Genomic DNA, 27,886 nt, shown 5'->3' on the forward strand with positions numbered 1-27,886 from the left:
TATTAAGAAAAATCTAAAAGATTATCTCTAATTGTGAATAGTGTCAAGATTCTAAGTGACAAAGATAAAAAAATACAAAGGGGGTATTATTATTTACTAGTACATTTGTTCAAAAGAATTATTATTGTTGTTGTTGTGTACTTATTAATTATTAATATTGGTAATTATTATTAATCTTGTTGTTACCATTATAAATGTCATTGCTATTATTATATTAAGTTATTTTGTTGTTATTAAATAATAGAAAATTAAAAGCCACATGTTAAGAACATAAGATTGACGCAAAAATAAGAAATATATAAAATATGATATCTCAAATTCATGACAACGAAACTACTATAAGTGTGACATACAAATTATAAATTTAGATTCGGTATACCTCTTCTTACCGAATTCCAAATCTCTCTAGCTATTTGAAGTTGCACGATATTTATTTATTTTTTGCTCAAGTCATAGTTGTTTGTATATCTTTCTATTTTATATGGAAAAAAAAGATTCAGTTTGCCGACTTCTCAAGTGTGAAACTTTTTTTTAAGGGAAAGTGTGAAACATTGTATAAGTGTTGTTTAAAATAATGACTTGAGTTATATAATTATTTTTAGTAATAATAATAATTATGATTATAATATTATTGTTGTTCTTATAATAATGATAATAATAATAATTATTATTAATAATAAAAGTTGTATAAAAGTTGTAATAGAAATAAAATGATAATAATAGTAACACTATAAAGAAGATCTTATAATGTATTGCATAATAATGATTTACAAAGTAATAATATAATAGTAATAATATATTTTATAAAAGATAAGATCTTGTTGAAAAAATAAGTTCAGATCAGATCAGATCAGATCAGATCAGATCAGATCAGAAAAAATAAATTTAGATCAGATCAGATCAGAAAAAATAAGTTCAGATCAGATCAGATAAGTTCAGATCAGAAAATTTCAGTGTAGCTAACCGCGTCTAATAAGTTACTCCCCCTTCCTTCTCAAGAAATCAAAAGGACCGTTATTAATGCTCCTCATAACCGCGTAATCAGAACTCAGAAACTTACACCGCCTCATTTAATAAGTTTAATAAAAGCACCCTCTAATCCTCATTGCAGACATCGCAGAACGAATTTACAAACCCTAATGAAAATTTTACCTTTCTCTTTCTTTCGCAGAATTCGGCGATAATTGAAATTCCACTAGTTTTCCCATCATTATTATTATTATGATGGAATGCGAAGTTCCGGAATTCGAATTCATAGTGTTCTCCAGAACACCATCTTTTCGGTTTCTGGATATCAAATTCCATAATAATTGAGAATTTTCAATTTATATGAGTGGTAATGGATCAATTCTTTACTCTGAAAATTTCCATTAATAGAAGTCCATTATTGGAGTGCATGCACTTTCGCTTGCGCCTCCTCCTTCGCCTGCGCCTCTTCTGGGTTTAACCAGGTCCGAGGAAGATGTTTCGTCATCCGCGAGTGAATTGTTCACAGGATTGATGACTCTAATTGTCGTAAATGGAAAGATAAAGAAGATCAAATTATGCGGCATAAGGAGCTTATCACCATTATATTATCCACTATAGGTCTATTTCTCAACCTATTAACTTCTTTTTTTTATTTGTACATTTAGTTATTGTTTTCTAATTTAGGCTAGATTTTGCTGTTACTGATTTATTTTATGGTAGTTAACAAATGTGATTACACCCTATTATTTGCTACTAGTCCTACTATGGTACCGGCTTATCTCTTAGAAAGTATTACTTGTGTGTGGATTTAGTAATTGGATGGTCAAGTAACATTAGGTATTTGTCGAATGTGTTTTAGTTTGGATCATGTGATGTGTGGTTAGTGAATTGCTGATTTAGAGAATATAGGGAAGTATTCTCTTAAGTGTTGCTTGTCTGATTCTGGTAGTTCACTTCTAGATATGCACGGAGCATTAGGTGCTCACATACACATACATATTTTAATGGGTTCTTGTTCATTGGGTAGTCGTGCTAACTCATCTAAGTTGCTGATTTGAGGTGAAATGTTTTGTCGGGACTAAAAGAGTAAGTGGAGCAGTATTCTGGGTTTCAGTAGTCTAAATTTCTAATAATGTTATTTAACTATTCTCAATCTTCATTCTTTGTTTATACGATGCTTTTTATTAGAAATTACTCTTAAAAAACACATGAAAGTATTAGGCCCTACATTCCAGTACTATGTTAACATTAGAGATTTGAACAAAGATTAAGGAGTGATAGAAAGTGGGAGGGTGGGTGCATATTTATTGTACAAGGTCATGCTATACTAAACTGATGTATAAATTTGAGGTACGGCAGATGTCAATGCTTGTTGTACACTAGCTCACTCGAGGCGATTTTTATGATGTTGAGTTTGTATATTCCTGTGGTTCTGTGGTAAAGTGATTTGATGTCAGTGTTAAATGGACGGACATTTTTCCTTGAGGAAGTATAGTGATGCCTGAAGTGGCTGAAAAGATAATATCTCTCTGCCTAGTCTTATCTGCTTCTGATTGACTTTGGGATCTGGTATCGTGAAGCAAGTGAATGATAATATTATTCAAGTTTTCATGGCCTTTCTGTTAGATATTTTTTTTTATGGGGTTGTGGCTGACAACAAATGTTAAATTAGTGTTTACCAGAATTATGAAATTAGTGGAATTGAGTTGTGTCCCCTTGCTTTGTATATCACTTGGGTAAAAGGAGCAGGTGCCTAAAGGTTTGAGGTTGTTTAGGTGATGTGTCAAGGAAGATGCTCCTATCATTGTATAAGTGGAGTAATGTTATGAGGGTCTATTGTAAAGAGCTTTACTATTTTGGGAGCAAGGGGTTGTTGAGTTTTGTGATTCATTATGATTGGTATTGTGAATGAGATTTGTGTTGCTTAGTCATGACTCATGAGAAATGAGAGATCTGCCAACAAGCTCACTAGTTAAGGCAGAAATGAGAATTTTGATTTAATGGTCATTGTTGTGTATTGGATTTGTGATCTGATTGACGAGTGATGTAATTAATGGTGATTCAAGGCTGAAACTGGTGTTCAGAACAAAGAGTATGGAGAGAACCGGCAAGTGTATGATGAAGTGACTAAGAGACGATCTTTGTTTAGATAAAATTATGTGTGGACCTGACTTGGGAAATCACTTGCAGGTTTCCTTGATAATATTAGAGATTGGAAATAAGATTTAGGAGAGAGATGAGACTGGAGGCTGGGTGTATTTTTTATTGTACAAAGGTATGTTATACGAAACTGAATAGATTCTTGGTGACAACTTGATTTTACTATAATTACTTGTAGTTAAAGCTGAAAAATAATCAGAACCTTAGTTGGGGACCTTGTGATGTATACTCTCCGGGATTAGGCATATGCAAATGCTTCGTAGCTGACATAGATACAGTTTATAGGATGCTTAGTTTTGGATATTCTTGTGGGTTTATGGCGATTGTGGTTTGATGAGAGAATCGAATGGATGAAAGCTCCACTAGAAAGAGAATGGTGGTCATTGCCTAAAGTGGCTAGAGTGATGGTTTTTATATGAAGCAGGTGATTGATATTATTATTCAAGTTTCACTATATACCTTTGTGGTGGATGTTTCAATGAGCATATTGCTGACAACTAGTGGAAAATTCATACTGACAAGTTGACAATATTACTGAATTACTAAAATTAAGCCCCCCTTGCTTTGTATATCACTTGGGTAAAAAGCAGGTGCCTAAAGGTTTGAGGCTGTTTAGGTGATGTGTGACGGAAGATGCTCCTATCAATGTATAAGTGGAGTAATGTTTTCAAGGTCTAGTGTAAAGAGCGTTACTATTTTGGGAGTGAGGGGTTGTTGAGTTTTGTGATTCATTATGGTTGGTATTGTGAATGGGATTGGTGTTACTTAGTCATGATTCATGAGAAATGAGAGATCGGCCAACAAGCTCATTAGTTTAGGCAGAAATGGAAATTTTGATTTAATGGTAATTATTGTGTATTGGATTTGTTATCTGATTGACGAATGATGTAATTAATGATGATGCAAGGCTGAAACTGGTGCTCAGAACAAAGAGTATGGAGAGCACCCACACCGAATAACAAAGGTTTCTTGTATGATGAAGTGAGTGAGAGACGATCTTTATTTAGATCTCTATTATATAAGGCAACACATGGGGGACACTAAAAAATAGAAAAAATGAATAAAAAGGAAAAAAAATAGAGGATAACTAACTATTTTATTTGAATGAAAAGAGGGGGAAAGTAATATTTAAACTGAACATTAGTTTTTTGAGAAAACAAAATATAAAAACAGTTCTTCTACCCAATTAATTTATTTCTACTTCATTTATTGTCACACATTACCGCACGCATTGCGTGCATGTAAGACTAGTGAAATTATATGTGGACCTGACTTGGGAAATCACTTGCAGGTTTCCTTGATAACATTAGAGATTGGAAATAAAATTTAGGAGAGAGATGAAACTGGAGGCTGAGTGTATTTTTTATTGTACAAAGTTATGTCATACAAAACTGAATAGATTCTTGGTGACAACTTGATTTTACTATAATTACTTGTATTTATAGCTGAAAAACAATCAGAGCCTTAGTTGGGGACCTTGTGATGTATACTCTCCAGGATTAGGCAGATGTTTGGTAGCTGACATAGAGACAGTTTGTAGGATGCTTAGTTTTGGATATTCTTATGGGTTTGTGGTGATTGTGGTTTGATGTGAGAATCGAATGGATAAAATCTCCACTTGAAAGAGTATGGTGATCGTGCCTGAAGTGGCTAGAGTGATGGTTTTTATATGAAGCATGTGATTGACATTATTTTTCAAGTTTCACTATATACCTTTGTGGTGGATGTTTCAATGGGCATATTGCTGACAACTAGTGGAAAATTCATATTGTCAAGTTAACAATATTATTGAATTACTAAAATTAAGCCCCCCCCCCCCCTGCTTTGTATCTCACTTGGGTAAAAAGAGTAGGTGCCTAAAGGTTTGAGGTTGTGTAGGTGATGTGTGACGGAAGATGCTCCTATCAATGTATAAGTGGAGTAATGTTTTGAGGGTCTATTGTAAAGAGCTTTACTATTTGGTTGAGTTTTGTGATTCATTATGGTTGGTATTGTGAATGAGATTTGTGTTACTTAGTCGTGACTCATGAGAAATGAGAGATCTGCCAACAAGCTCATTTGTTTAGGCAAAAAAGGAAATTTTGATTTAATGGTCATTGTTGTGTATTGGATTTGTGATATGATTGACGAGTAATGTAATTAATGGTGATTGAAGGCTGAAACTGGTGTTCAGAACAAAGAGTATGGAGAGCACCCACATCGAATAACAAAGGTTTCTTGTATGATGAAGTGAGTGAGAGACGATCTTTGTTTAGATGAAATTATATGTGGACCTGATTTGGGAAATCACTTGCAGGTTTCCTTGATAACATTAGAGATTGGAAATAAGATTTAGGAGAGAGATGAAACTGGAGGCTGAGTGTATTTTTTGTTGTACAAAGTTATTTCATACAAAACTGAATAGATTCTTGGTGACAAGTTGATTTTACTATAATTACTTGTATTTAAAGCTGAAAAACAATCAGAACCTTAGTTGGGGACCTTGTGATGTATACTCTCCAGGATTAGGCAGATGTGAATGCTTGGTAGCTGACATAGAGGCAGTTTGTACGATGCTTAGTTTTGGATATTCTTGTGCGTTTGTGGTGATTGTGGTTTGATGTGAGAATCGAATGGATGACATCTCCACTTGAAAGAGTATGGTGGCCGTGCCTAAAGTGGCTAGAGTGATGGTTTTTATATGAAGCATGTGATTGATATCATTCTTAAGTTTCACTATATACCTTTGTGGTGGATGTTTCAATGGGCATATTGCTGACAACTAGTGGAAAATTCATACTGACAAGTTGACAATATTACTCAATTACTAAAATTAAGCCCCCCTTGCTTTGTATCTCCCTTGGGTAAAAAGAGCAGGTGCCTAAATGTTTGAGTTTGTGTAGGTGATGTGTGACGGAAGATGCTCCTATCAATGTATAACTGGAGTAATGTTTTGGGGGTCTATTGTAAAGAGCTTTACTATTTTGGGAGCGAGGGGTTGTTGAGTTTTGTGATTCATTATGGTTAGTATTGTGAATGATATTTGTGTTACTTATTAATGACTCATGGGAAAAGAGAGATCTGCCAACAAGCTCATTACTTTAGGCAGAAATGGAAATTTTGATTTAATGGTCATTGTTGTGTATTGGATTTGTGATCTGATTGACGAGTAATGTAATTAATGGTGATTCAAGGCTGAAACTTGTGTTCAGAACAAAGAGTATGGAGAGCACCCACAGCCAATAACAAAGGTTCCTTGTATGATGAAGTGAGTGAGAGACGATCTTTATTTAGATGAAATTATATGTGGACCTGACTCGGGAATTCACTTGCAGGTTTCCTTGATAACATTAGAGATTGGAAATAAGATTTAGGAGAGAGATGAAACTGGAGGCTGAGTGTATTTTTTATTGTACAAAGTTATGTCCTACAAAACTGAATAGATTCTTGGTGACAACTTGATTTTACTATAATTACTTGTATTTAAAGCCGAAAAACAATCAGAGCCTTAGTTAGGGACCTTGTGATGTCTACTCTCCAGGATTTGGCAGATGTGAATGCTTGTTAGCTGACATAGAGACAATTTGTAGGATGCTTAGTTTTGGATATTCTTGTGGGTTTGTGGTGATTGTGGTTTCATGTGAAAATCGAATGGATGAAAGCTCCACTTGAAAGAGTATGGTGGCCATGCCTAAAGTTGCTAGAGTGATGGATTTTATATGAAGCAAATGATTGATATTATTCTTCAAGTTTCACTATATACCTTTGTGGTGGATGTTTCAATGGGCATATTGCTGACAACTAGTGGAAAATTCATACTGACAAGTTGACAATATTACCGAACTACAAAAATTAAGCCCCCCTTGCTTTGTATATCACTTGGGTAAAAAGAGTAGGTGCCTAAAGGTTTGAGGTTGTTTAGGTGATGTGTGACGGAACATGCTCCTATAAATGTATAAGTGGAGTAATGTTTTGAGGGTCTATTGTAAAGAGCTTTACTATTTTGGGAGCGAGGGGTTGTTGAATTTTATGATTCATTATGGTTGGTATTGTGAATGAGATATGTGTTACTTAGTCATGACTCATGAGAAATTAGAGATCGGCCAACAAGCTCATTAGTTTTGGCAGAAATGAAAATTTTTATTTAATGGTAATTGTTGTGTATTGGATTTGTGATCTGATTGACGAGTGATGTAATTAATGATGATGCAAGGCTGAAACTGGTGTTCAGAACAAAGAGTATGGAGAGCACCCACACCAAATAACAAAGGTTTCTTGTATGATGAAGTGAGTGAGAGACGATCTTTATTTAGATGAAATTATATGTGGACCTGACTTGGGAAATCACTTCCAGGTTTCCTTGATAACATTAGAGATTGGACATAAGATTTAGGAGAGAGATGAAACTGGAGGCTCAGTGTATTTTTTATTGTACAAAGTTATGTCACACAAAACTGAATAGATTCTTGGTGACAACTTGATTTTACTATAAGTACTTGTATTTATAGATGAAAAACAATCAGAGCCTTAGTTGGGGACCTTGTGATGTATACTCTCCAGGATTAGGCGGATGTGAATGCTTGGTAGCTGACATAGAGACAGTTTGTAGGATGCTTAGTTTTGGATATTCTTGTGGGTTTGTGGTGATTGTGGTTTGATGTGAGAATCGAATGGATAAAATCTCCACTTGAAAGAGTATGGTGGTCGTGCCTAAAGTGGCTAGAGTGATGGTTTTTATATGAAGCATGTGATTGATATTATTCTTCAAGTTTCACTATATACCTTTGTGGTGGATGTTTCAATGGGCATATTGCTGACAACTAGTGGAAAATTCATACTGACAAGTTAACAATATTACTAAATTATGACAACTAGTGGAAAATTCATACTGACAAGTTAACAATATTACTGAATTACTACAATTAAGCCCCCCCCCCCCCTTGCTTTGTATCTCACTTGGGTAAAAAGAGCAGGTGCCTAAAGGTTTGAGGTTGTGTAGGTGATGTGTGACGGAAGATGCTCCTATCAATGTATAACTGGAGTAATGTTTTGGGGGTCTATTGTAAAGAGCTTTACTATTTTGGGAGCGAGGGGTTGTTGAGTTTTGTGATTCATTATGGTTAGTATTCTGAATGATATTTGTGTTATTAATGACTCATGGGAAAAGAGAGATCTGCCAACAAGCTCATTACTTTAGGCAGAAATGGAAATTTTGATTTAATGGTCATTGTTGTGTATTGGATTTGTGATCTGATTGACGAGTGAGGTAATTAATGGTGATTCAAGGCTGAAACTGGTGTTTAGAACAAAGAGTATGGAGAGCACCCACACCCAATGACAAAGGTTTCTTGTATGATGAAGTGAGTTAGAGACGATCTTTGTTTAGATGAATTATATTTGGACCTGACTTGGGAAATCACTTGCAGGTTTCCTTGATAACATTAGAGATTGGAAATAAGATTTGGGAGAGAGATGAAACTGGAGGCTGAGTGTATTTTTTATTGTACAAAGTTATGTCATACAAAACTGAATAGATTCTTGGTGACAACTTGATTTTACTATAATTACTTGTATTTAAAGCTGAAAAACAATCAAAGCCTTAGTTGGGGACCTTGTGATGTATACTCTCCAGGATTAGGCAGATGTGAATGCTTGCTAGCTGACATAGAGACAGTTTGTAGGATGCTTTGTTTTGGATATTCTTGTGGGTTTGTGGTGATTGTGTTTTGATGTGAGTATCGAATGGATGAAAGCTCCACTTGAAAGAGTATGGTGGTCGTGCCTAAAGTGGCTAGAGTGATGGTTTTTATATGAAGCAAGTGATTGATTCTATTCTTCAAGTTTCACTATATACCTTTGTGGTGGGGTTTTCAATGGGCATATTGCTGACAACTAGTGGAAAATTCATTATGACAACCTGACGATATTACTGAATTACTAACCCCCCCCCCCCCCCCCCCCCCCCGGCGGCTTCCCGGTTTCTAATAATTGGGAGGAAATTCTTTGAAATAATTCTACACCATTTGGAAAAGCAAGTTACATAGGGTTTGAGCATTTGAGGCTATTTTGGTGATGTGTATATAAGTGGCGTAATGTTTTTGAGGTTTATTGTAAACCTTTTTGTGACTTATTATGGTAGGTACCGGGAATGAGATTTATGTAACTTTTTTATGAGAGATTTGTTCACAAGTTAATGTTATTGGGGAAAATGGGAATTTGGATTTATTGTCATTATTGGATTTGTGATTTGATTTACCACATATGGTATTAATTATAAGTCTGATTAATAGTGGGAATGGTGAGCACGAATAACTCTGATTACGATGAAGTGAGTGGAAGAGAGTCTTGTTTAGATAATATTATATGTGCACCTGATTTAGAAAATTATTTGCAGTTATTTTAGATTTTAACATTATTTTTACATTGAAGACAACAATGCTTACTGTTCTTCCCCTAGATTGGTGTAAAATTTTCTTTTTGAGATGTTCAAAGGGAACTCTACACTTCTGTTATCATTTTTCTCTCTTGGTCCACGAACCTAATTTTTGTGGTTTTAATCTAACTCTTTTTATGTCTTCCCACTTCTTCTTTTTCTAACTACATGTAGTAACTACTCTTAATCTTTGTTTTTGTTTATTGTATTATCTTTAATTCTTTTCTTCATGTTGTATATTTTCTTATTATTAATCAATGAGAATGAATTATTATTAGAAATTATTATTTAAAGAATACATGAAAAAATTACTCCCTAGTCCATATGTCCCAATCAATATTAACATTAGAGTTTGGAACAAAGATTACGGAGTGGTATAAGTGGGAGGTTGTTGTACCAAATCATGTCTTCTAGAATTATGATATTCTTGTTGACGTGAACTTTTTTCCTAAATGATACTTATATTTAAACCTGAAGCCCTGGGTAGGTACCACGTGATGTATGAATGTTTGAACTTTGAGGTATGAGAAGATTTGATTGCTTGTGATAAGCTAGCTCTCTTATGCGGTGCATGGGATGCTGAGTTATATATTAGATGTGGGACTTTGGAGAATGTGCATGGCAATTGCCTACAGATATAGTTTATTTATGTTTAGTGTTCCCTACTTCGAATCGACTTTCGAATAATTTACTATGGAGCAAGCGAACGCCTTTAGTTCTAGGAAAACACATCGGAGTGATCTCATACTCTTCTATCTTGGATTTTTGTATGCTATGTAATAGATCAAGATAAGTAATTTTTCTGTTGGAGGATCATATGGGTATATAGGTGACAACAAGTGTGAAATTAGAGTTAGACAACAATTAAGAATTAGAGCAATTGAGTTGTGCCCTCCCTCCGGTTTTGGCAAAATATGAGGAAATGATTTGAAATATATACTACGTGGGGAGAAAAAGGTGAGACAAGTTTTGAGGCAAATTAAGGTGATGTGTACATCATGTGATGCATCCAGGGACTTTCAAGGTACTAATGGAGTAATTTTATAGGGTTTAATTATACATGTTAAGTATTTAGGCCTTAGGGATCCCTATGTGGAGTTTTGTAGTTGGTTCTGGAATGAGATTCTTGAGACTAATTTATGATACATCTATTGGCAAGCTAACCTTATTGAGTTGAATGAGAGTGGTAATTCAGTTTATATTGATTTAATTATCAACCATACTGCCTGGATAACATAATGACAATTTGGGGCTGGAATATTCTGTTCAGAATAAAGAACAATAGTGTGAAGGGTGATCATCTAATGACCATAGTTTCTTGTATGATGAAGTGAGTGAGAGATTCTTGTTTAGATAGAATTATGTGCCTTGAAAATGGAAATTACTTGCAGGTTTCCTCAATAACATTAGAGAGTAGAGATTGGAACAAAGATTTAGGAGAGATAGGAAGTGGGATGGTGGGTATATTTTATTCTATTCAGATATGCTAGTCTAAATTGAAATTATTATTGCTCACAACTTATCTTTGCTATTATCTACTTGTATTTAAAGCTGAGGTACCGTGTGCTGTATGACTTCCAAGTATGGTTGATTTCAATGCCTCTTGTCTAGTAGCTCATTTAGGGAGGTCTATAGGATGCTGATTTTATATAATTCGTATGGGTCTGTGGAAATCTGATTTGATGCAAGTTCTGACTGGAAGAACTTTTTTTGAAAGAGTATGGTCATGCTAGACGTGGCTAAAGAGATTGTTTATTTCTGTCTTGTCTTCTGTGCGTTATATTTGATTTGGGATCTGGACCATCTGGTATATTAAGTGAAATGATGTGATTGTGTAATCCTTCATCATATAGCCTCTCTCTTAGATGTTTTTATGGGCATATAGCTGACAACAATTGTGAAATTAGTGCTGACAACAACTATGGATTTAGTTGCGTCCATCCCATTTTGGTTTGCAGCAACATAAGAGGAAACACTTTGAATTAATAGCATAGAGCTTGGGAATAAAAAGTTGAGATAAGGTTTGAGGTTGTTTTGGTGATGTGTTTATCATGTGATGTAAAAGTGGAGTAATGTTTTCAGAGTTCATTTCAAACATGCTAAAGAATTATTTAGGAAGTGATGGGTTTCTGTGTGCTCTACTGCAGTTTGTATCATGAGTGAGTTCTGTGAGAGCTTTCTAAGGGAGATTTGTTAACATGATGTTAACTTATGTGTATGTTGGATCTGTGATCTGTTCACTAATTGATCTGGGAGTTATTAATGATATTTGAGGCTCGTAAAATTGTGTTTAGAACGACATCCAATTAGTGGGTATTTAGAACGAAATCCAATTAGTGGGTATGATGAGCACCCAATAGCTACAGTTTCTTATATGATGGAGTGCGTGATAATCGATTTATGGATGGAATCAAGAATTTTACAAGAAATTCTACGAGCGTCTGATTTGGGAAAAGAATTGCAGGTTTCCTTAATAATGTTATATATCGGAAAAAAGAGTCAGGAGAGGTACAAAGTGGGAGGGTGTATTTTTGTTGAACGAAGGTATGTTATACTAAATCGAAAATATATTTACTCACAACTTTTTGATATACTATACTTTTTTTAAAAGCTTACAAGTAATCAAAGCCTTAGGTAGTTACAATCTTATGTTTAGCTTTCAAGTATGGGCAGATGTGAATCCTTGTTGTAGTCTAGCTCGCTTAGGGTTTGTAGGATGCTGAGTTATGTATATTCTTATGGGTCTGTGGCGAATGTGGTCTGATGTGAGTGTTGAGTGGACTTCAAGCTTCCCTTGAAATAGAATGGTCGTGCTTAAAGTGGCTGAAGTTATTGTTTATTTCTGTCTACTATTCTCTGCCTGCTGTAGACTCAGGGATAATGAAGCAGATGAAATGATGCTATAGTTCAAGATATTATCATAATCATTTGTGATGGATTTTTTATGGGCATATTGCTGACGAAAAATGGGTAATTGGTGCTGAGAACATTTATGAATTAGCGGAGTTGATGTGTTCCTCCCCACCCCTCCTTTGGTCGTGGTTTATAGCAAATGAGAGGAAATGCTTTGAATCAATTGTATACCACTCAGGTGACATAAAGTTTTTGGCTATTTAGGTGATGTGCGCATGATGTGATGTGGCAATGAAGGGATAAGGGGAGTAATGGTTTCGAGGTTTATTGTAAAAAATAAAAATATTAAGCTTTTACAGAGCCCTGTGTTCTAGAGATTTGGGAAAATGGGAATTTTTATTTGTTCTCATTATTGCGTATTGGATTTGTGTTTTGGTTGACCAGGAATAGTATTAATGACAAGTCGAGGCTGCAAAATGGTGTTCAACATCAATAGTGTTTATGGTGAGAACTGGATAACTTTGGTTTCTTGGATGATGAAGTGACTGGAACAGAGTTTTGTTTAGATGTTAAGTAATGGATCATTGTATGTTATGTAATGGATCAACATAGAGCATTCTTTTTGTTGGATGATTATAGGGGGATACAGGTGACAACAAATGTGAAATTAGAGTCTACAACAATTAATAAATTAGTGGAACTGAGTTGGTCCTTCCCCTCATGATTTTGTTGAAATATGAGGAAATGAATCAAATGATTTGGATTTAACTATATACTATTTGGGGAAAGAAAAAGGTGACATAAGTTTTGAGCCTATTTAGGAGATGGGTATATCATGGGATGTATCCCCTATCAATGTACTAGTCTAGTAATGATTTCAGGTTTTTTTTACATGTTAAGTATTTAGGGGCCTGGTGTTGAGTTATGTGGTTGGATTTTGTGAATGAAGTTTTCAAGACAAATATATGAGTGATCTGTTGATAACAAATGTGAAATTAGCGCCGACAACAATTATGAAATTAGTGGGACTAAGATTTGTTCCTGTGTTTATGTTTCTAGCAAATTAAGAGGAAATGTTTTGAATTTATTTTATACCACTTGCTGAAAAAAAAGGTGATAAAGCTTAAGGCTTTCGTTGTAGTGTGTATATTATGTTAAGTGTCAAGGAAGGTGCTGCTATCAAGTAGAGTAATGTTTGCTGGGTTTATTGTAAACATGTAAAGATTTTTCTTGTGAAGCGATAAGTGGGTTGTCGAGTTTTGTGATTGATAATGGTAGGTATCTTCAGTGATAAGGTATAAGCAAATTAGCAGAGTAATGTTTTGTGATTTGTGAGACTTTATAATAGGAGATTTGTTGCCATGTTCACTTTACTGGGCAAAATAGGAATTTACATAGAATAGTAAAAGTTTCGTGTTGGATCTACATATATGGTTGACCACGATTGTTATTAAGGATATTTCAAAGTTGGAAATTTGTGTTAAGAACAAATTTTAATTAGTGGGTATGATGAGCACCGAATGACTATGGTTTCTTGTATGATGAAGCGAGTGAAAAGAGATTCTTCTTTAGATGAAATTATATGTCCCCTGATGTGGGAATACTTGCAGGTTTCCTCAATAACATTAGAGAACCGAGATTGGAACACACATTCAGGAGAGAAAGGAAATGGGATGGTGGGTGTACTATTTTTTATTATTGTATTAAGAAATTAATATATGTGAGTCTAAATTGAAAATATTCCTGCTCAACTAATTTTTGCTATACTAGTATTTCAGTATTTAAGCTGAAAAATTATTGGTGTTAGGTAGGTACCATGTGATGTATAACTTCCAAGTATGGGCTGATGTCAATGCTTGTTGTCTACTAGCTTTTTTAGGGAGGTCTATAGGATGATGAGTTTTGTATATTTTGTGGGTATGTGGGAATGTGATTTGATGCTGAGTTTTGAATGGATGCAATTGAAAGAGTATGGTCATGCTGGAATGAAGAGATTGTTTCTCTATGTCTTCTCTGCATCATATTTGGCATGTAGCTGACAACATTGTGAAATTTAGTGCTGACAACAATGATGAATTTAGTGGAATTTAGTTGTGCATTCTGGTTTGAAGCCAAATAAGAGGAAACGCTCTGAATTAATTAATTGTGTACAACCTAGGGAATAAAAAGGTGAAATAAGGTCTAAGGCTATTTTGGGCGATATGTTTATGACGAAGGTGGTGGTATCAAGGTATTAGTGGAGTAATGTATATCAGGGTTTTTGAGGTATGTGCTTTATTATAATTGGTATTGTGATCAGATTTATGAGAGCTTTTAAGGCAGATTTTTTCACATTAGGTTAACATTAGATATCTTTATTGGACCAAGTTGTGTTATACTAAACCAAAAATATTTTAAAATATTTTCTCACAACTTTTTTTTGTTATACTATACTAGTTTTTAAAGCTTAAAAATTACCATAACCTTAGGTAGGTTGTAGGTACTATCTAATGTTAGCTTTCAGGTAAGGAAATATGTGAATTTTTCTTGAAGTCTAGCTCACTTAGGGGTTTGTAGGATGCTGAGTTTTGTATATTTTTGTGGGTCTGCGACGAATGTGATCTGGTGTGAGTGTAAGAGAATCGTCGTGCTTAAAGTGGCTGAAGTGATTGTTTATTTCTGTCTAGTTTTCTGTGCCTCCAATAGACTTGGGGATCTTATATTATGAAGCAAGGGAAATGATGTTATTGTTTAAGTTTTTATCATAAAGTCTTTCTGATGAATTTTTTTTATGGGCATATTGCTGATAGAAAATGGGTAATTGGTGTTGACAGAACTTATGAATTAGCGTATTCCTCCCCCCCCCCCCCCCCCTTCCTTCTTTGTCCCTGGTTTCCAGCAATTGAGAGGCAATGCTTTGAATGAATGTATGATGACATATGGTTTTAGGCTATATAAGTGATGGTGTGCATGATGTGATGTGGAAATGAAGGGATAAATGGAGACTTGAGAGTTGGAGTAATGTTTTCGGGGTTTATTGTAAAGATGTTGAGCTTTTATGGAGCGATGGGTTGTCGAGATTTGGACATATTATGGTTGGCATGGATGAGATTATATGGTTATTGATGGTAAATGGGAACTTGGCCTTGGTTTCCAGCAAGTGGAGGAAATGCTTTGAATTAATTGTATACCACTTAGGGTAAAAAAAAAACCAGGTGACATAAGGTTTGAGGCTGTTTATGTGATTTGTGTCTGTGCATGATGTGATGTGTCAATGAAGGTATAAGTGGAGTAATATTTTCGAGGTTTAATGTGAAGATGTTAAGCTTTTATTGATGATGAGTTCAGACATTATAGTTGGTACCGTGGATGAGATTATTTGATTATTGCTGGAAAATGGGAATTTGGATTTATCGTCATTATCGCATATTGGATTTATGTTTTGATTGGCAAAGGATGGTACTAATGATAAGTGGAAAATTTGTTCACTATTAATTTTGGGTATTGTGAGCATCTTGGTTTCTTGTATGGTGAAGTGAGTGGAAGAGATTCTTGTTTAGACGATATCATACGTACACGTGAATTAGAAAGTTACTTTTAGTTATCTTCAAATTTTAACATTAGTTTTTACGATAAAAACACCAATACTTACATTTCGGTAGGTGAATTTTTTTTTTTTTGGATGTTTGAAATGAAACTTTACACTTTCTTTTTTACTTTGGAAATTCTATATGGTAGCCTTCAATTTATTTAGATTACACATGGTAGCCAAATTTAAGTTTGATTACATATGGTGGCCCTCAATTTGAGTGTGGTTATTATTCATGGCATTTATGATGATAAAAACTTATACTTCAGCTAACTACTAGTTAAATAAAGGTTAGATTAGGTTAGATTGAGTTATATTATATTTATATCCCTCTTAGAAAGAATATCAGGTGAATTACATAGCCATCATCATAGAGATAAGAAGTGTGTTTCCTTCAAAGAACAATAGAAACTAGGGAAATGCATGCAGTGTAACAACTCCCTTTGATGATTGGCTGAAACTGATTTTATATAAGAGGATGACAATTCTTTTCGACATGAATTCGGACTTGTATTATTAAATAAATAAATAAGATAACCCAGAAGACAATTTCTAGACTATATTACATCTCACAATCTCAATATTACAAAATGTTTTCTCTGCACAAAAACTACATAAGTAAATTAAAATATTCCAAAAGGTAACCTATACGAAAATGTTTCATAAAGAAGTACCATCCATTTATCTACTAGCAGTTATAGGAGACTTTTGATCCAAAATGCATCAACAAAAACCACAGCTATTATGTAATGTTCTTGGGATTGACTAAGTCACAAATGTCCAGCAGGTTGTGATGAAAACAATCGTGCACTTCTCCTTTTCAGTCGTGCACTTCTCCTTTCTCGCACTTCTTGAACTGTGGCATTAGTAACAGGTGGTGAGGAGGAAGCTTTAGCCTTGTTCTTCTGGTTCTTCTGGTTCTTCTGCTTTGCTGTTGGACCACCCTTGCATGTTAGAACATTATGACCCATTTGTTTGACAATTGCTGCAATTTAAGTGTCTTTGACCTTTTTCCTTTTGGTTACTCATCTTCAGCTCTTTTCCTATTCTTACAAGGTCTTCTTGCCCCCTATTCTTACAAGTTCTTCTTTCCCCTTTCTTCATCACAGGTGGAGCAATCTTTGGTAGTGTTATTTTAGGCAGGCCATTGTTCTTGGTCTGGTATTGACTTGATGTTGTGGGATTAAGCTCTCTTATAAACCTCTACATCGTACCAATTGCTCACATACTTGTGTGGATCTTCTTTGGCATGTAAGATGGCTCTCATACCATGCTTACGTGGTATTCCACTTATTTGCCACAAACTACAAGCACAAGTCATGTTTCTTAAGCTCACATGCAGACGTGGTCTTGCACTTCAAACCTACCTTGTCTAGAGAGAAATAAGCTTTGCATGACCTCGAATATTGGCATAGTTTTTGCACTCTCTTTACGATGTTAGGGGATAAGTCATCCATTTCGCACCCCTCACAAACTTGCCTTCTAATGGCAAGCCTCGCCATTATAACTCTTCTTATACCTATACAAGTCAAAATAAATATCTATTAAGCAAAGTTGTAAGTAAATCATGGCCTTCTTTGAAGTAAATCACTTGTTTAAACAACAAACATATGCCTTCCAACAATGTCATAACATTTATCAATGCCAAGTGTCGCATTGAAACTCTCTACAAAGTTGGTTTTGTTTACTTCACACTTAATTTTAGGGTTAAATTTGTGTTTTGTCCAATTACTATGATCTCCCAACTTAATAAACCACACTCTTCCAAGGTGGTTCACTCTGTTTTGCCTTTTTTCTTTTTAACCATGAAATCAATATTTAAAGTGGGGGGACATCTGTCCCCATGTCCCCCTGCTGGCTCCACCACTGTTTAGGACTATCTTTCCACGATCTTCATGATTGTATAATCTGATTAATCTCCATTTCTGTATAGCTTGGTCAGGTATCCATCTTCAAATGTTTGATCAACATATAGATCAAACTGATCATATATGTTCTCCATTGTGTCCCTATCTGACCTTACAATCTTTATTGTCACTTTTATGTGTACCATGGTTGTACGTTTCACCTTTACTATCCTCATTATCAAGATTCTCTTACCCAATGTCGGTTTAGATCGATTATAGGTGTACTAGTCACCTCAGAAGAAAGAACTTGGTTGACATTTAACCCTTTCTAATAGGAATTGTCTTTGGAATCCCTTTTGCCACCAATGCACGATGTTTTAGAGCCCTAGATGAACCTTTAGCATTAGTACTTGATGGAACTTCTGAACCTTGGACATTACTGTTTTGTGCAAGTGGTTTAGGGACATTATCCAACACAAGATGCATGTCATCCACTTTTCTGGATAAAGGATGAGTTTGTTGTAGTGGAACATCACCTACTACACTCACCATTATCCTTCCTCTACCCCCTTAGACTCACTCTGCCTTTCGGTTCCTCTCCCTCTCCCTCTTCCTTCAAGTGGGGTCTAATAACCTTCAACTATGATATTGAGCCATGTATCCTCAATTGCATGGTTCATTCCAATTTCCATCATGAGTGGTGAATTGGGAAGTGAACCCACAACTATGTCCACAAAATTATCTCTAGAACATGATTCTACTGCTTGAAGTCTTTGGCTCCTCCTAGGAGTGTTCATGTTTATGTTGGGGTTTGGATTTATAGGTGGTGAATTGGGTTTGCTTATAGTGTTTGATTCTGCAGATTTTTCCCTAGCCTCAAACTCTTCACTGCTTTCATAGGTTCATTTGGTTCAGTTTTCTCACCAACCCATAAATAGAAAACTTACTGTTTGGTAAATTGTCAAACATCTTCATTAAGTAGTTCATGATGACTCGAATTGTGAACATAGTAAAAGCAGGGGTACTTTGGAACAAAGATGTTTTCTTTTGGGACTCATCCTGATAATCAATAACAAAATCAATAAGGTTAACTTTATCAACATCACCAACAATTAGATCAACATCCAAACCCCCTATACTGAAATTCGATACCAAAGCTTCACCTATTCTTCAGTCATAATCGTAGTCAAGACATAGACAGAAAAACCCATAATCAAACACAATAGCAAAACACAAGCATAATCTGCACATAATTTAACAAAAGAAGGGGAAATTCGATACTGAATCAAACAAAATTATGGAAAATTATATTTGAATGCGGAGTTTCACCTTGACCAACATCGTGCATCAATATCAAATTGTAATTCACACAGAGATTAATCATGGAGAAGTTGTTATCAAGTTCAGAAATAATTTGTTAGTAAAAGGTATTATTCAAATTTGATTGATGAAAGCTTAATCCGTACAAGATGCATAAAAATCAAAGCATAATTCAGACGAAATCACAAAAAAAGGAAATTTTGACATACCTAATTAGCAGCAACTTTACTTAATAAGGACAATGATGCAATTTTGGTAGAACCAGAATCACAATATAATGAATGAAGAGATTGATTACACATATGAGCAGAAAGTGGAAGAAGAAAGATGGAGGAGATGAAAGGTCTGAAGTGAAATGAAGGGCAAAGGAAACTAACGTAATGTTTTCAATGAGCTTCTAACTGTTTTTCTTTTTTCTTAAACAAGAACTTTTTAACTTTATCTAATCCTATTTTAAGTCCTGTTGAAAAGCATCTATTAAGGACACCTAAACTAAGCACACTCTATTTGATGGCTGACCATATGTAATCCAACTTAAATTTGGCTATCATATGTAATTTAAATAAATTTAGGGCTACTGTATAGAATTTCCCTTTTTATTTTGTTCTCTTATCCCATGAACCTGATTTTGTGTCGTTTTAATCCCGGTCCTTGTCTTTTTCTCTCTTCCGACTTATTTTTTCTAACTACATGTCATAACTATACTTAATTTTTGCTTTTGTTGATTGAATCATTTTTTAAAAAAATTACGGGATATCTTCTCTGATTTTTTATCAATGATATTTAATGAATTTTATTAGAAATTACTATTTATAGAATACATGAAAATTACTCCCTAGTCCCTAGGGCCCAATACTATGATAACATTTTTGTTGACATGAACTTATTATTTTGTGTTGACTTGTGGATCTTGTATTCTTGTATTCTAAAGCAAGTTAATGATGCTTTTGTTCAAGCTTTCATCATATAGCCTTTCGAGATGGTTGTGAAAAGATTTGATGATGTAACTTGGTGTCATAAATTCCATATCCATATGTCATTTGATTGAGCTTTATAGCTCTAGAAAAAAGTTTTTAGAGTAATAGATGAGATATACACCTTACGTACCAATACGATGTTAAGATTAGCTAGTTTGAGGTGTAATACTTTCATGAGAAAACTATGCAAGGAATAGATGAGAGTATTACACCTTACGTACCAATACGATGTTAAAATTAGAGGACAGAACAAAGATTAAGGAGAGAGAAATGGATGGGGGGTGGGGGAGTTGAATTATTTATTTCTTTTGTACTACATTGTCTTGAATTAAATTAAAAATATTGTTGCTGACATTATATATTTTTGCTGTACTTTTTTCTTATTTTTAAAGCTGAAAAATTAATTAATGCCTTACGTAGGTATCATGTGATGTAGTATATTGAGGGTTGGGTTAATGTTAATGCTTGGTAGAGTAGCTTACTTGGGGAGATTTGTAATAGCATCATTACTCACAATCTTAAAAAAAAATCATTCCTCTCTCTTTCTAAGAGTACAATTATTCATGATCTTAAAGAAAGATCATCCCACATTCTTTCTAACTTTCTCTCTAAAAAATAACACCCCGCAATCTTTTCCTACATATCCTTTTAACCATGAACAAAAAAAAAATCATCCCAACAAATTTTTTCCTCTTTCTCTCTTATTTTTATCCCACCCAATTACTGTTTTAAAAAAAAGAAATTTCATTAATTGAAAGCCAAACGTTGTACAATAGATATTAAAGAAAAAGAAGATACAATTAAATAAGGTTAAATTAAATTCATCTTCTAAGAAATTATAATGAACCAGATCGAACAATACAGCGTAGCCCCCTTGTATTTGTTGAATCAAACAAATATTGATGAGGAAGTCTATTATTCTGACATAGTTTGAGAAAGCATTCTTTATTGAGCCATGTTAGTCGCATCCGAGATTCTAATACTTTTATGTTGAGTCTTGAACTTCAACCAATAAGAATAATTTTTCATACCTAAAAAAAAAAAAAAAACACTCATAACTTTCGTAGGGAAGAAGGAAATCTCCACCCTAGAGACTAAAAATCCCATAATAAGGTTTGAAGAAATCTCATAAAGAGATACTACTTTATTCAACAAAACAAGAAAATAAACTAAAAATTGAAAATAAAAGTGAAAAGGGGGGTTTATAACTGATGAAGGAGTAGGGGAGGTTAGGGTTTTAAAGAGAAAAAGAGAGAGGGGGAGCATAGATGTAAGGTGAAACTCAATATTTCTAACCCATCCAACTACTTACGTCTCTCTTATCTTTACGTTTTAGGGAAATTTCCTCATGTACTCCCCTGAGGTTTAGCGTAATTTTCAAATTACCTCCCACATCTGGAGAATTTTCCAGATACCCCTCAGGTTTATGTTTCGGCTTAAGATACCCTTATTATGGACGGAACCCTAATGTCTTTCGATTTTCCCCCTCTCTCCCCCCAATTTTCTCTCCTCTCATTACCCCACCCACTGCCAACACCCCTCCCCCAGCCGGCGACCACCACCAACTCCGGCACCGACGACCCTACCTTCTCCCTTCGTCGGCCAGAACATTAGCACCCCCGGCAACTCCACCCTCTCCTTTTCCTCACCCTTGACACCCCACCCTAGCTTGTTCTTTTCCTCCTTTTGACCCATGGTTAACTCTTGTGGCTTTGAGACTTCAAGAGAATTGCTAATTTTTTGTGAAATGAAGAGTTCGATTCTATCGACTCTTCTTGAATATCTTCTCCCGTCAAATGCGAAAAGGGAGTGAACGAGAATGGATGGGGCGGGGGAATCGAGAATGGGGAAATGGAGGAAAATAATAGGCTAAGGTGGGGTGTCGAGGGTGGGGGAAAGGGGGAGGGTGGGGGCGCCGGGGATGATGTTGTTCTGGCCGACGAAGGGAGAGGGTAGGGTCGCAGGTGCCGGAGTGGGTGGTGGTCATCGGCTGGGGGAAGGGTGTTGGTAATGGGTGAGGGAATAGGAGAGAGAAAATTAGGGAGAGAGGGAAAACCTAACGGCGTTAGGGTTCCTTTCCTAATAAGGATATCTTGAGCTCAAACATAAACCTTAGGAGTATCTGAGCTATACCCCAAATATATGGGGTAATTTTGGAATTACGCCAAACCTCAGGGGTACATGAGGAATTTTCCTACTTTTTATTATTTTGAAGTGTAAAAATGAAACATATCTCATATAAAATTAGAGAAATTAAGTAAATAGTTGATTTTTTTTTTATCGAAAATATAGCAAAATGGTTCTCTATTTATAGAGCTTGGAAAAATAGAGCTATTAATATTTTTTTTTACTTTGTATTTCTAAAATAAATCGTTGGAAATTTTATAACAATTATAACAATTTAAAATTCAGTCAAAATGTGACATTTGGCATCTCTCATCCTACAATCTTATTCATCCTTTCACTCATACCATGTATTTTTTTTTTCCGAATCATCCTCATTCATCTCTTGATCTTATTCTCAATCACCATTAAGAATATTTTTTAAAAGATCATCCACTTGATTTTGAACAAAGATAAAGTGGGGATTGAAAAAAAATTGCTCTTAATGGTGATTGGGAAAAAGATCAAGGGGTGAGTGGAGATGAGGGGGGAAAAAATCCATGGGATGAGTGAAAACTTAATTAGGCGTTGGAGTGTGAACCATCGCCTGATCTGACAAAAAATAATTTTTTGCGGCTTTTCTCCAGCCAAAGCAACGCGTTTTGGCTAGAGCTCAGTCAAAATGCGTCGTTTTGGCTGGGGAAAGCCAAAAAAAATATACTTTCGTCAGATTTTGACATGCGTGTCAGATTTCTCAATTGAGTGATTCACAATTCATATCATATTATTACTGGTACTAAAATTATAGAAAAATTTGAAAAACCCAAGGGGTTTCGATACCTTGATAAGACTTTAGTAGTACTTTTCATCCTTTTCTTTTATTTGACATAGACTAGAGTTATCAACTAAAATGAGAAGATGATGCACCAGAAAGATGAATGGATGGTCGGGATAGCTCAGCTGGTAGAGCAGAGGACTGAAAATCCTCATGCAAATCTGACACGCGCGTCAGAATTTGACAATTGTCAAATTCTGACAGGTGATAGAAATAATATAATTATAATATTAAAAATGCAATATCTTAGAAAATACAAAGCGAAGAAAAATAAAGAAATTTACCAATAGCTCTATGTTTCAGAGATCTAAAATTAAAGACCCATTTTGCAATATTTTGGATAATTTTTTTTTTCCAGATATTTCTAATTTTTATAATTTTGCTTATTTTATTTGAAATATCTTCCACTTTTACGCTTTAAAAAAAAATAATATTTTTGCGCATTTAATTTAGTTAATGCTAAAAATGCTAATTATGTATTTATAAATTAATTTTTTATCAATTAGTAATGAATATTTAATTTATTAAAAAGTAAATAATAAAAATATATAGTGGTGATAAGAAAGAAAAAGAAGTTGGGTGGGGCAAAAAAGTAGTTTTGTAGGTAAAAGTAGTTGGGATGATATGTTTTTTTGATTCATTATTAAGAAGATGAATGGGAAAAGATTGTGGGATGTTTTTTTAGAAAGAGAGCGGGATGATCTTTTTTTAAGATTGTGAGTAATGGCGCTCTAAGGGTGTTTTAACTTTCTATCTCTAAAAAATAATATCCCACAATCTTTTCCCACTCATCTTTTTAATAATGAATCAAAAAAAAAGATCTTCACAACTATTTTTACGTACCAAACAACTTTTTTACCCTACCCAACTATATTTTTCGCTTTCATCAACCCATCATTACTATACAATATTTTTATTATCAACTTTTTAATAATATTAAATATTCATTACTAATTGATAAAAAAAAATTAATTTATAAATACATAATTAGCATTTTTAGCATTAACTAAATTAAATGCACAAAAATATTTTTTTTAAAAGTGTAAAAGTGGAAGATATTTCATATAAAATTAGTAAATAGCACGAAAAAAAAATTATCCAAAATATTGCAAAATGGATTTCTAATTGTAGATCTCTGAAAAATAGAGCCGTTGTCAAATTCTGACGCGCGCATCAGAAATTTGGCGAAAGTGAATTTTTTTTGGTTTTCCCCCAAGCCAAAACGACGCGTGTAGGTCGAGTTTTAGTCGAAATGCGTCGTTTTGGCTTGGGGAAGCCAAAAAAAATTATTTTTCGTCAGATCAAGTTGTGGGTCTCACTCCCATGTCTGATCAAGTTTTCACTCACCTCATGTTTTTTTTTCCCACTCATCTCCATTCACCCCTTGATTTTTTTCCCAATCACCATTAAGATCATTTTTTTTTTTCAATCACCCACTTGATCTTTGTTTGTAATCACCACTAAGGGTGCTCTAAAGATGTTAAGTTTTGTATATTCTTTTGGATATGTGAGAATGTGACTTGTTGTGAGAGTTGAATGGATAGAAAGCTTCCGCTGATGGAGTATGGTTCATGCCCAGTGGCGGATCCAGGAATTGAACAACGTGGGTTCGAACTTGTTTAAACTTAGAACAAAAAATTAGTCTTATATGCACGCGAAGCGTGCGGCTAAAATTTTACTATGAATACTTATATATATTTAAAGGCGTTAAAAACACTTATACAAGTTTGACTAATAAATCCTTATTGCTATTAATAATTAACGACTCACCAACAGTTCGGTCTTTGTAATATAGGTTGGCTAATAGATTACTAATGCTATCAATAATTGATTGTTTGAGCAAGTTATTTGGAAGAAAAAAGAAATTAAATTAGATTCATTTCCTATTAATACATTAGTACTTGGTGGGAGTGGAATATTTGTGAATAAGCGAAGCTAGAAAACGGAGGATCAAAAGAAAAACAAAACCAAGAATAAAAACATAAGCTGTAGTAATAAAAAAACAAAGGGAGGGAAAAAAGTTAAAAAAAATACAAGGTAGGGAAGCTATAAAATGGAGGATCAAAAGAAAAATAAAATCAAGAATAAAAACATAAGTTGTGTAGTAATAAAAAAACAAAAGGAGAGAAAAAAAGTTTTACAAATATAAAGTAGAGAAGCTTTTTTTTTGACAGGATAAGTAGAGAAGCTATAAAGTGGAGGATCAAAAGAAAAATAAAACAAGAAACATGAAAAAAGAAAAAAGGTTTTAACTCTTACATGAGGGAGGGAAAAAAAGAAAAAATAAATAGGGTCTTAGTGGGATTCGATCTCGCGACATGGATTATGCCCAGCATTAATGCTTCCCACAAACAACGCGTTCCACCGCTGAGCCAAATCTACAAACTTGTATTATTTTAGGCGCTTTTTTTATATATCCTGGTTTTCTGCCCTGTAAATTTCAGTTTTTTTCCGGATCCAGCGTGGGTTCAGTTGAACCCACTGAACCCACGCTGGATCCGCCACTGTATCATGCCGGAAGTCGCTGAAGAGATTGTTATTTCAGTCTAGTCTTCTCAGTCATTTGCATCATATCGGACATTAGAATCTGTTGTTATGAACCAAAGTGAAATGATGCTATTGTTCAAGCTAGGCTCTCTATTAGATATTTTTATGGGCATATAGTTAATAGCAAATGTGAAATTAATGCAGACAACAATTATTAAATTAGTGGAATTTGAGTTGCCTCCAACCCGTTTCAATTTCTAACGTAATAAGGGCAAAATGCTTTGAATTCATGGTATACCACTTGGGGAACAATAGGTGACATAAGGTGCAAGGCTATTTTGGTGATGTGTCAAGGAAGGTGCTCCTACAAAGGTAAATTGGGTTTATTATATGTTTTTTTCCATGAGGAATTGATGGATTGTGTGTGGAGATAATCATATCATCTTAAAGAAAAGAAGAAAGACTTCTGTAGAAGAAAACTAATTTTATTCCAACTTGAAATGAATTATAGCCTATAAGAAACTATATATATATATATATATATAAGCAAAAATCTATAAGAGTGTAGAAGAAGTAATGTAACAAACTAACTTCCTTGTAACAACTTGTCCAGCTTATCAGTTGAGCAATAACATACACCAGTAAGGAGTAGCAGACAATATTGTTGCTTAACAGACAATATTCTTGTAGGCTATAATTCATTTCAAGTTGGAATAAAATTAGTTTTCTTCTACGGAATTCTCCCTTCTTTTCTCTGAGATAACATGATTATCTCCACACACAATCCATCAATTCCTCATGGAAAAAAACATATAATAAACCCAATTTACCTTTGTAAGAGCACCTTCCTTGGAAAATGAAATGGAAAACCGACTTTGAAGTTGGAATAAAATTAGTTTACTTATTTGACAGACATATGAGGGGGAAATTTGGGGTTTAACTTCCAAAAACAACCGACAATGGAAAATGAAATGGAAAATCGACTTTGATTTTCTAATTTGCGAAATACCGCTCAACTAATAATTAAATAACTAAAACCCAAAATATATAATAATAGTAAAATAATCTCATATTATTAAATAAATAAATATAACTCGACAAATAAAAATAAAATTCCACAACTCAAATAAGATAAGAAATTTTCGAAACATAATTAACTTAATAATAATATTTAATGTTTAAATAAACACTCTTAAAAACTAGGGCTACTACAGGTATTGTGGATAAGATTCGTGCGATTTATTTTCTATTGGAGATTTGTCGACATGCTAACTTTATTGGAGAATCCGGAATTTGGATATAATTGTTATTGTTGTGGTTGGGTTTGTGATCTGATTGACTAGCGATGGGGTTAATGCTAATTTAAGACTGGAAAATGAACAAAGTTGGTATGGAGAGCTCCCAAAAATCACAGTACAGGAAGAGATGATCTTGTCTATTAGATGAATTCATATATGTATTGGGAAATTATTTGCAGGTTTCTTCAATAACATGAGAGATTGGAATAAAGATTCATGCGAGATAAAAAGCGGGAGGGTGTGTTTTCTTTTTATTGTAGTAAGTTATGTTATACTAAATTCCGGATTCTAAAGTACGGAATTTTACTCCTCTACTCGACAAGGGTCGGGGAAGATTTTTCAATGGCGATATCGTACTTTATCTCAATAACCGAAAATAATCGCTATTAATTCCATCCTTGTCCCCACCACAAACAATAGTGTATAAGCTTGATGCTTTACTTGCACGTTTTTTCAGGAAAGGAACGTTGAATCAAGGCATACATTGGAAAAAAAAAACGTGTGATTCTACACCAAAAGGTCTGGAAGGCCTTGGTCTTCGCAGCATTAGAACTTTTAATGATGTAAAAAGCCTGGCGCATTCAACAGCATCCTCAGCTTTTTATCTCTAGAGCTTATCATAATACTCGCCTACAATCGAGTGCAAATTTATATATCCTAGGGCTCACGAGGAATATTGAAGGCAACATCCACCTTAAAGCATTGTGCCTTGAAAGTTTGCGATGGTCGAAGTTACTACCCGCTCAAGATAAATGGGTTCATGGTCACACTTCAATCATGAGGGATGATGTTTCTTTACTTGTGGCCGCTAGGTTTAAAGTTGTTGATCTTATTTCTCTTAATGGCAAAGAATGGAACGATAGACAAGTTTGTAGTCTCTTTATCTCTTCCAGTGCTCGTCAGATTCTAGATATGGAACTTCCCACTAACTCCCTTTTGAAAGGTGAGTTATATTGGCCACATACAAAATCTAGTGAGTATTCCACCAAATCCGTTTACGTTCTTGTTATTAAGCAAAAACAAAATGATATTTGTAGCATTATAAGTCCATTGCATA

At 34.4% G+C, this 27,886-nt stretch overlaps 2 long non-coding RNA genes across 2 annotated transcripts; one reads left to right on the forward strand and one right to left on the reverse strand.

Annotated features, from left to right (window-relative positions):
• The first annotated feature begins 1,047 nt into the window (after nucleotides 1-1,047).
• On the forward strand, nucleotides 1,048-27,874 carry LOC109136119 (uncharacterized). Its single transcript, XR_007269866.2, has 2 exons — nucleotides 1,048-1,587; nucleotides 27,287-27,874. It is a non-coding gene; the product is annotated as an uncharacterized LOC109136119 (long non-coding RNA).
• LOC104903787 (uncharacterized) lies at nucleotides 16,504-19,796 on the reverse strand. Its single transcript, XR_007269865.1, has 2 exons — nucleotides 19,339-19,796; nucleotides 16,504-17,481 (listed from the first exon to the last, which is right to left on the reverse strand). It is a non-coding gene; the product is annotated as an uncharacterized LOC104903787 (long non-coding RNA).
• Nucleotides 27,875-27,886: the final 12 nt, after the last annotated feature.

The sequence above is a fragment of the Beta vulgaris genome, chromosome 9, assembly GCF_026745355.1.
Source record: "Beta vulgaris subsp. vulgaris cultivar EL10 chromosome 9, EL10.2, whole genome shotgun sequence".
NCBI lineage: Eukaryota > Viridiplantae > Streptophyta > Magnoliopsida > Caryophyllales > Amaranthaceae > Beta > Beta vulgaris.